Genomic DNA, 10,536 nt, shown 5'->3' on the forward strand with positions numbered 1-10,536 from the left:
GTGGAGCCTGCTTCCAAGCTCATGCATGTGACTGCCCCAGGTCTTCATCGCTGGAGGCTTCCGGTCCTTGACACAGGGCTTCTCCTTTGGGCTGTCCCAGCATGGTAGCTTGCTGCCCCCAGTGAAAGATAACAGAGAGAGTGGGGGTTGGAGAGCACCAGGCTGGAAGCCTGAGACTTCAATAACCCAGTATCAGAGGCGACATACCATTGCTTCCGTCATATGCTATTGGTTACACAGACTGGAATTGTGTCTTGTAATATTTTTATAATGTAAATCAAAACAACAACAGTAACAAGGACACAGATTAAAGAGACAGGAAGACGACCCTGCTGCTCTTCCTTTCTGTGTCTCTCTCTAGCACTGCGTAGGGGGCAGGGCCTTGAGTGACCAACACAACACCAGTTTTCTGGTGTGCTTGCCTGCCCTCTTAAGCACAGCAGCCACGATTTGCCTCCAGACTCGTTATTTAGAAAAACAAACCTGCATTTACTTGTACCACTGTAAGTGGTGTTTTCTGTCACCTGCCTCCAAAAGACATTCTAAAATAATAGAGTGAAAATCTTTCCTTAAGAATGACTTTGATTTTTGAAAACTGCTGAGCTATTTACACAGCTGTGATGCTAACGTAAGTGATCAAACTAGACAATGTAAAGGTTTTAGATGATAAAAATTGGCCCGAAAGCAAGTCTAAATAAGGGGACATCTGCACACATTTCAAACAATATCAATAATATTGGAATCCATTTGAAGGCAACTATTTTAAGAGGTAATAGTCAATTAGATGATACAATTTGATAATTTTTCAAAAAGATCAGTGACATTTCTACATTGTCATACCTGATTTTTCTTTCTATGCTCCAACATGATTCTGAATTTGTCCACACTCAATAAATGCTTGTTGATCATATAATACTGGAAGTCCTAGCCAGAGCAATAAGACAAGAGAAAGACATCCAAGGAATCCAAATAGGAAAAGAAGAAGTCAAGCTATCACTATTTGCAGATGATATGATAATATACATAGAGAACCCCAAAAACTCCACAGAAAAACTAATTCAACTCATCAATCAGTTCAGTAAAGTGGCAGGATACAAAATCAACACGCAAAAGTCAGTAGCCTTCCTATACACAAACAATAAATCTGAAGAAGAAGAAATCAAAAAAACCATCCCTTTTTTTATTGAAACAAAAAAAATCAAATATTTGGGAATAAATCTAACAAAAGAGGTAAAGTACCTATACAAAGAAAACTATAAAACACTGTTAAAAGAAATAGAAGAAGACACAAAGAAATGGAAAGACATCCCCTGCTCATGGATTGGAAGAATAAACATTATTAAAATGGCCATCCTTCCAAAAGCAATATACAGATTCAATGCTATTCCAATAAAAATTTCAATGTCATTCTTCAAAGAAATAGAACAATTATTGATGAAATTCATATGGAATCACAAAAAACCCCGAATAGCCAAAGCTCTCCTGAAAAAAAAAAAGAAGGGAATGGAGGCATCACACTCCCAGACTTCAAACTATACTACAAAGCCATAATCATCAAAACTGCATGGTATTGGAATAAGAACAGACATACAGACCAATGGAATCGAATAGAAAATCCAGAAATAAACCCACAGATTTATGGTCAACTAATCTTTGACAAAGGAGCAAAGACTATGCATTGGAGCAAAGAAAGTTTGTTCAATAAATGGTGCTGGGAAAACTGGGTCGCTACATGCAAAAGAATGAAGCTTGACCACTACCTCACACCATATACAAAAATCAACTCAAAATGGATTAAAGAACTAGACATAAGACCTGAAACCATAAAATATATAGAAGGAAATATAGGCGAAACACTACGTGATTTGCACATCAAAGACATCTTTACAGACACATCACCCAAAGCAGTGATAGTGAAGGCAAAGATAAACAGCTGGGACTACATCAAATTAAAGAGCTTCTGCACAGCAAAAGAGACAATAACAAAAACAAAGAGAAACCCCACCGACTGGGAGAACATTTTTGCACCCAACACTAATGATAAAGGACTGATCACAAAAATCTGCAAAGAGCTGATAAGACTCAACAACAACAAAGAAAATAATCCAGTCAAAAAATGGGCAGAAGAGCTAAAAAGAAACTTCTCTGAAGAGGAAATGCAAATGGCCAACAGGCATATGAAAAAATGTTCAACATCACTTGTCATCAGGGAAATGCAAATCAAAACTACCATGAGATACCATCTTACACCAGTGAGAATGGCACATATTAAAAAAACTAGCAACAACAAATGTTGGCGAGGTTGTGGAGAAAAAGGAACTCTTCTGCACTGTTGGTGGGAGTGCAAACTGGTCCGACCACTGTGGAGAGCTGTGTGGAGATTTCTGGACCTACTAAACATAGAGCTTCCATATGATCCAGCAATTCCACTCCTAGGTATTTACCCAAAGGACATAGAAACATCAATTCCAAAGAACACTTGCACCCCTATGTTTATAGCAGCACTGTCTACAATAGCTAAGCTTTGGAAACAGCCCAAATGCCCAAAAATAGATGACTGGATCAAGAAGATGTGGTACATATATACCATGGAATATTACTCAGCATTCAAAAAAGATAAACACATGCAATTTGCAGCAACATGGATGGCGCTGGAAGGGATCATGCTCAGCGAAATAAGCCAGAAAGAAAAAGAAAAATACCGGATGGTCTCACTCATAGCAGGAATCTAGAAGACTTAAATAAGGGACCAGGAAAATGAATAACTATAAGAAAGTAAAAATCAAAATCAACAAAAAAACTATGAACCAGAGACACTTTTAGGGGGGCTGGGGCAGGAGGGGAGGGATTGGGGTCAGAATGGGGGGGGGGCTGCAATTGTATGGGGAATATAAAAATAAAATTTATTATTTAAAAAAAAATAAATGCTTGTTGATCAACTACATGTACACATGCTTTGTCTTTGAAGTTGTCTTTGTCACCTACGTGTATACATGTTGTCTAGAACTAAGATCCTCCTACGTTCTGCAAGTCCTAAGCATGCATGTGTGCTTTGGATTACAAGTTTTAAGGAGAAAAGATTGTAAAGTACTTAGCTTTATTGTGTATCATGAAAGACTGTATTCATGACTTTCATAAAGATAATGCTGATGGTCACAATCACGATAACAATGGTGATGAAGTCCTATGGCAGGACATTGGATTAAAATGATCTAGTTTCTAATTCAAGGAGCTTCCTGGTACCTGGATACAACAGGGAATCACTAGAATATGATATTTGGTCAGTCATTCTACGAAATGAGCAACAAAGCATCAAAGGAAGGGGTGCAAATCAGATTGATGGGCTCCTACCACAGAGAGGAATTTACCCCAAGTGCCTGTTTTCCCAGCCTGTTGGGAATTCATCCTGATGCAGGATCTCCCCAGGCTTGGTGTCATAGAGTGACACTAGGGTGTATCCAGAATCTGAGCAGCTGTGAGTCCACTGGTGGTGTACACCATGCACTGCTAGAAGTTCAGAGATCTTCTGAACTAGCATCTTGGACTTGAATTGCAAGTCCTTCCAGAGGCCCATTCTCTTTTAGCAATTTCGTCTGCAGTCTCTGACATTCATTGTGGTACCCCTCCATGCTAGGCATCTGGGATGACAATAGAGTTCCTGACCCCAAGAAAGTAAGATATCACATACGGAGAGGCAACAGACATGCAGTGAATTCTCAGAAGAGGGAAGTTCCCGCAGACTGAGTGTGGGGGTCTCGGGAGTCTTAAAGAACCTGCAAGCCTCAGCCGAATATTTACTGTTCAGGAGTTGGATCTTGGCACTTAAGGAAATATAAGGTTGGACAGTTCTGGGCTTTAAATTCCAGGATATATTTGGACTTTTTTAAATAGATGCTAGGAAGTCACTGAAAGTGTTTCATGTAGAGCGGGTTCCTCAACTTTGGCAGGGCTGACATTCTGGGCCACATAATTCTTTGTCGAGGGAGGCATATAGGGCTTAGCAGCATCCCTGGCCTCTACACACTAGATGTCAAAGCACCTCCCCTCACCCCCCTAGTGGTGACAGCCTCAAATGTCTGCAGACATTGCCATATGTCCCCTGAGGGCAGAGGCACCTGGTTGAGACCATGGGCCCAAAGGGCAATCTGAGCAGAACACTTTATTTTTTTTTTTTATAATTTTTTTTTAATAGAGGCATGTTTTTATTTATTTATGTTTGTTTGTTTATACATGCACTGGGTACAGTCAGAAGGGCGGGAGGGTGAGAGAATTCACCAGAGCCAGAGCGGGGAGCAGAGCAGGCAGAAGGACCGAAGTACACTGCTGAGGGGAGCAGCGGGCGGCAGGAGAGGTCTGCGCGCCATGTGGGACCCTCCTCCGTTGGCCGGGGAGCAGCCGGGGATCAAACCGGCGCCGCAGAGGCCGCGGGCAGCTTCGCAACCCAGCGCTCAACCGCTGCGCCACCGGGGAGGCCCTGAGCAGAACACTTTAGAAAGACATGCTGGCTGGAAGAAGAAACCACAGAAGGTGTCTTGGTCCAGGTGTAAGTGTAGTTGGTGCCCAGGAGACAATGGCTGGCAGGGCTTGGAGCTGTACAGTGAAGATGTGGGCAGAACTGGGAGGGGGACTGACCTTGAATAACAGGAGACAGGAAAGAGTCAAAGATGGACATTGGGTTGCTGTCAGGAGAGTCAGAACGTCATTGTCAGAAATATGTACATCTAGAAATGGGACATTTGTGGGGTGAAATGGACCAAAAATTTGGATTTTCACATCTCTGTGAAAAGAAAGGTTGGTTTTCCCAATTTATAAATGGGAAAATTAAGTGAAAAAGAGATGAGCCCACTTGTGCAAAATTAAAACACTAATTTCCCGTGGAGCCTACACAGGAATTGAAGACTCTTCACTCCCCCAGCAGCATGACATGAGTGGCCCACTTACAGGACTCTCGCATATTTTCATTCAAAGGATGACAATACTGAAGATGCATTTTCACTGTCCTCTCCTTGCAAAGGTGCCTCCATTCTGGCATAGCCTTGCTCATGAGAAGGGGAGACTCAGACTTTCAAGATAGCAGTAAAAACCCGAGTTATTGTGACATCTGGAAATCACTTACCAACCTGAGGAGGAGCAGCTTCAAAAAGGAGCTGTGGCCACAGAGCTGGGGGCTCCTGAGTAACCTGCCCAGTGAGGAATTTTGAGCCTTGGTTGGTGATCTGGGGAGAGCCAGGTCAGAAGGTACCCACAGGGATGTCCTCTGGGAAAGCCCTGGAAGGCAGGGGGAGGGAGGAAGAGAACCAGTGAACTGCAGCCGGAAAAGGGTCGACACTGTGGTGTGTGTGATCAGGTGCCTGGGGCTACAGAGCAGCCGGGGTGTGCAGTTGGCCCCACAGTCTTTGGCCCAGAGTTGAATGGACACCTGAATCTGCCATTCATCTAGAAATGCCTCTTGGACTAAGAGGTTGGCCTTTTGTGTGATTCGGCTTATTACCAGACCTAAGCATTTGGCACTGACCTGAGGTATTCAGGATTCAAATTTTGTTTCCTGTACCATCCTCTGGAGACTAGCCTTTGAGAGCCTTGGAGCAGGAGTAGAAAGAGAAGGCTGAGCACAGAATCAGAGAAATAAAAGAACTGGTGATTCAGCAAATAAATGCTGACTTTCTCCTTCTGCTCCCCACCCCCACCACACACACATGCACACACCATATGCCCTAATATACTGAACGGCCACTTGCTTTGCCTCCTCCAGGGAGCCTTCCTCAGATCACTATCATCCTTGCCCCACCCAGCACACTGTGCTCTTGTGTATCTGTCTGCCTGTGGTTTTCTCTACCTGGATGTTACAGGGCAGGGGTTCTACCATATTCATTTTTACTTCATCCAAAAGGCTTAAGTGTTCCAACATTTGGGTCAAATAACCATGATCCAAGTCCCCACTGAGGAAGGCAGGGCCCCCCGCACACACCCCGTGTCTTCCACAAGTCCCCTTTTGCTTGCTCTGCAGCTGCTCTGGGTGTTTGTGCCCATGGAACTGCTGCCCTGACCCAAGCCCCCATTTCTGCCTTTAGATTTTATGCAGCCCAACTAGCAATAACCTATAGCATTCACACAACTTCACAAAAGGTTGAGGATAACATTGGGTTAATTGCAACTGAGGAACAGAAAGCTACAGAAAACAAACCTCTCAAAATCAAATATTGATGTCCCTGAGGTCCCACCACCTTGCTTTTTCTCAGCGAGTCTTCTTCTGGCCATCAATCTTCTTGATACTGGCTGGCAGCCATGCTTCCTGGGATCTGCTCCAGCCCAAACAAGAGCCTTCCCTTTAAACTGTCCTCCCCCTGATGTTGGAGACATTAAGCTCTTCCCATTGCCATGCTCCCCTCCCACTAGGATAATTGCCTCTTGGTAAAAATGTGCAGAGCACTACTGTTCTCCCCCCATCCCCACCCTGTGGAACTTCTGCAGAAGCAAGGAGTCCATTTAATGGATGTTCCAAATATGAATACTCATGCCATCCTTAGAGTGCTGGGGCTGGCTGCAAGGTAAAATCTACACTTTCTCATCTTTTGCTTTTCTTCATCTTATTATGAATTCAAAGCACATTACAAAGGTGTTGAGGACACACAGTGAACACCCCAAGTGCACAATGATGTTAGTTAATTGAATTGATGAACCTAAGTTCCTCTGTTACTCAATTTTGATTGTAGATAAACAGTGTTGTAACTTGCTTAATGAAATAATTAAGAGATGGTTTGCATGAAACTGTGAGGAAGTTGTAAAATTATACCTTCAGACTTTGGCATTTATTGAGGCTGGCCCACTGATCATTTTTCAGTTGGTTATAAAAATATAGTTCAAAGACCTCAAAACCAATAAAACTGTTTGATCTGATTCAAAGAACCCAGGCAGAAAATGGTGGCCTGGGAAAGAAGGATAACAGATAAAGGGCTTACATTTTCTGTCTAAGTTGCGAGATGTCGGCTCTGGCAACAAGCTGGTGGCATTAGCCCATGAGCTAGAAAACAGAGCAGAGATGAAATCTAGAAACAAGAAAATAGAATAAACCTGAATCAAAGCTAATGAAGTGTGTAAGCCATTAATCATGACAGATCTACGTATGAGGCCACAGGAAAAGATTGGAGGTATGGGGTGGGGTGGAGGGGTGTCTCCATGGAGTAGCTATGACCTGGTGGTCAGAAAGCTTGAGCTAGTGTCAAGCAGAAGCAAGAGCTCAGAGCTGACTTGAAAACCCAGGCAGGGTGCCAAAGACTGGAACAAAATCCAAATGTCCACTGACAGAAGGATGTGTGGATAAAATGTGGTTCATACATCAAAAATGATTAAACTACAGCTGTAAAAACATGGTAGATTGTCCTAAACATTACACTGAACAGAATAAGGACACAAAAGAATATATCAGTGTAATTCCATTCATTCAAAAACAAGCAAAACAGAACCATATTTTTTTTAGATTTTAAATATATGGGTGGTTGAGCTCCAAAGGTAAATGTAGGTTCAGAGTAAATGGTTGGAAAATGTTGACAAGGATGTGGAGAGAAAGGAACTCTCCTGCACTGCTGGTGGGAGTGCAAACTTGTCCAACCACTATGGAAAGCTGTGTGGAGATTCCTCAACCTACAAAGATAGAGCTTCCATATGATCCAGCAATTCCACTCCCAGGTATTTACCCAAAGAACACAGAAACATTAATTTCAAAGAGTACCTTCACCCCTATGTTTATAGCAGCACTATTTACAATAGCTAAGCTTTGGAAACAACCCAAATGCCCAAAAATAGATGACTGGATCAAGAAGATGTGGTCCATATACACCATGGAATATTACTCAGCATTCAAAAAAGATAAACACATGCAATTTGCAACAACATGGATGCAGCTGGAAGGGATCATGCTCAGCGAAATAAGTCAGAAAGAAAAAGAAAAATACCAGATGGTCTCACTCATAGCAGGAATCTAGAAAACTTAAATAAGGGACCAGGAAAAAGAATAACTATAAGAAAGAAAAAAAATCAATATCAACAAACAACTATGAACCAGAGATAAACTTTGGGGGGTCAGGGAAAAGAGGGATAAAGGTCAAAATCAGGGGGTTGCAATTTTATGGGGAATATAAAAATAAAAAAATAAATTAAAAAAAGAGTGAATGGTTGGAAACCAATCCTGTAAACAAAGGGAACCAAAAAAAGAGCAGGGACAGCCATTCACCATATCAAATAAAATAGACTTCCAGCTCAAAAAGGTAACAAGAGACAGGGACGGACACTATATAAAGATTAAGGGAACAATAAATCAGGAAAACTAAGACTTAATAATATATACTCACCAAATGAAGAAACATCAAATTATATAAGGCAATTATTATTAACTCTGAAACCAGACATTGGGAGCAATGCAACAGTGACTGGGGACTTCAATACCCCACTTTCACCAATGGACAGGTCAACCGGACAGGAAATAAAAAAGAAAACAATAGTCTTAAGCAAAGAATTAGACCAAATGGACTTAACAGACATTTGTAGGGCACTGAATCCTCCACCCCATAAGCTGAATACATGTCCTTCTCAAGTGCTCATGGGAATTCTGTAATATAAATCACAAAACAAGTATCAATTAATTCATGAAGATTGAATGGCTATTTGTAGTAGTGATAATAAAATTTTATTATCATTATTATTATTTTTCAATTTTTTCACCTGCCTTGTAAGAGTGTTTATTTATATCTATTAATAAAATTGGCCATATTTTGTGCACTTTTTTTCAATATCCTGTTTTATGATCTTTTTTAAAGTTAAAAAAAAGAAATCAAATAAGTTAAAAATCTGCAATTCATCCTTTTAAGGGAAGGTTCCAGATATTGCTTTGTTCACCAGCCATAAGTGATAAATTTGGCAGACTCCCATAGGCAAAATTTATAGGCTTCTTGACCAATTCATTCAATCAACAAATGTTTATTCGGAGCTTACTATGTGCTGGGCAACATGGGCTAGGGGTTCAGGTGTGTTTCTTGCTCCTACAGTGTCCTACTAAACAAGGAAAATGATGTGATACATGATGCTTCCCTTTCTCGTAGAATCTAGAAGCTCAGAGCTGAAGTTTATCCTTGTTTTTTAGTTTTGGTAGCTTTCCCTATTGTAGATTTTTAGATATAATTATCTCCCCCATCCCAGCCTGCCTGCCTCTAGCCTCTACTTCATTATACAAGTTACATTTTTTACTCCCTTAGATTCGCAAGATCTGCCACATTTTACTGGGAGCCATTTCAAATCCTCTCTGGGTGGTAGTAAGAGAAAAGGAGGAACTAACCGAGAAGCTCTCCTCTGATCGGCTCCTCTTTGTGTGAATGCCTGGTTCCTGGCTCCCAAGACTGCCATGCCAGGGCCCAGACTGCCCTTTGTGAACTTCTCCATAAATTCCAGGAAGCAGACATATTTTTGGACACTCTTACCTTTCCCATCTGTCATATTTTCCAGTCCCTCCAAGTCAGAAACTAAACACGTCATCGCGTTCTTTTCTCTTATCATTCCCTGGCCCAGCAGAGTAGGCAAAGACTTTGTAAAGGTGAGCTGTGAAGCAAGCGCAAAGTTAATCCTGGATTTATAGGCTGAATGCTTCCATTAACCCAGCAAAAATGGGCTGGAGAGGGGCCTTCAAACAGAAATACACTTTAATTTACCATTTGGAGACACACTTAATCAGCTCTCAGAACACACTTCACTTTGCTAAAAGATATCCTGGGAGGAAGCCCATTTCAGGAATGCCAGATGAATTTTTGCTGTGGGAGGAAAAGTTATTTAAATGTTGCTCCCCCCTCCCCATGAATGTGCTGACTGGACTCCGTGCTTGCCAAGGGAGAGGGCACCCGCTGCTGGGGTGAGTTTATGGTCCTTGACACATTTGTAACACCTTCGGGGGAAGGACTTGTGGCAGGGAGGGTGCTGCAGAAACCAGGTATTCCGAATCTGCCCTGACGCGCTGGACCAGAGCAGGCATCTGCAGAATGTGACCAGCCAAGGATCCTGTTCCCTATCTGACTACCCTGGCTCTGGGCCACTTCCCAGGCATTATCTGGAGAGAAAAATTGTTCAGGGAGCTGGAAAAAAAGTGCTTAATTATGGCTAGATCCATTTTCAGCGTGACTGAAATAAGTTTGGACTGTTCTGGGGAAATGGGCTGAGAGTTTTGTGCCATACGGCTGGACTTTCTTGAGTTGGGAGAAAATGCATTTAGTACAATGGTGTGAAGTCCTGAAAATGTGAGCGATTTGGATGAAAGCACAAACTCTCTTGTGTTCTTGGTATTCACACACTCACACAAATGTACCTTCACATATGCACACACACATGCACATGCGTGTGCACACCAATGTGTATACTGCACATGCACACACAAACACAAATGCACACACATACTCCTGCACACAACACTTTTGCCTTAATGGATAAGAACACAAAGGTCAGAGAAGGAATGAAAAAAGACAGTAAGGTCTAGAAGACATTTGCAAGACAACAATG

Source organism: Talpa europaea (genome assembly GCF_964194135.1).
Source record: "Talpa europaea genome assembly, chromosome: 14".
NCBI classification, from domain to species: Eukaryota; Metazoa; Chordata; class Mammalia; order Eulipotyphla; family Talpidae; genus Talpa; species Talpa europaea.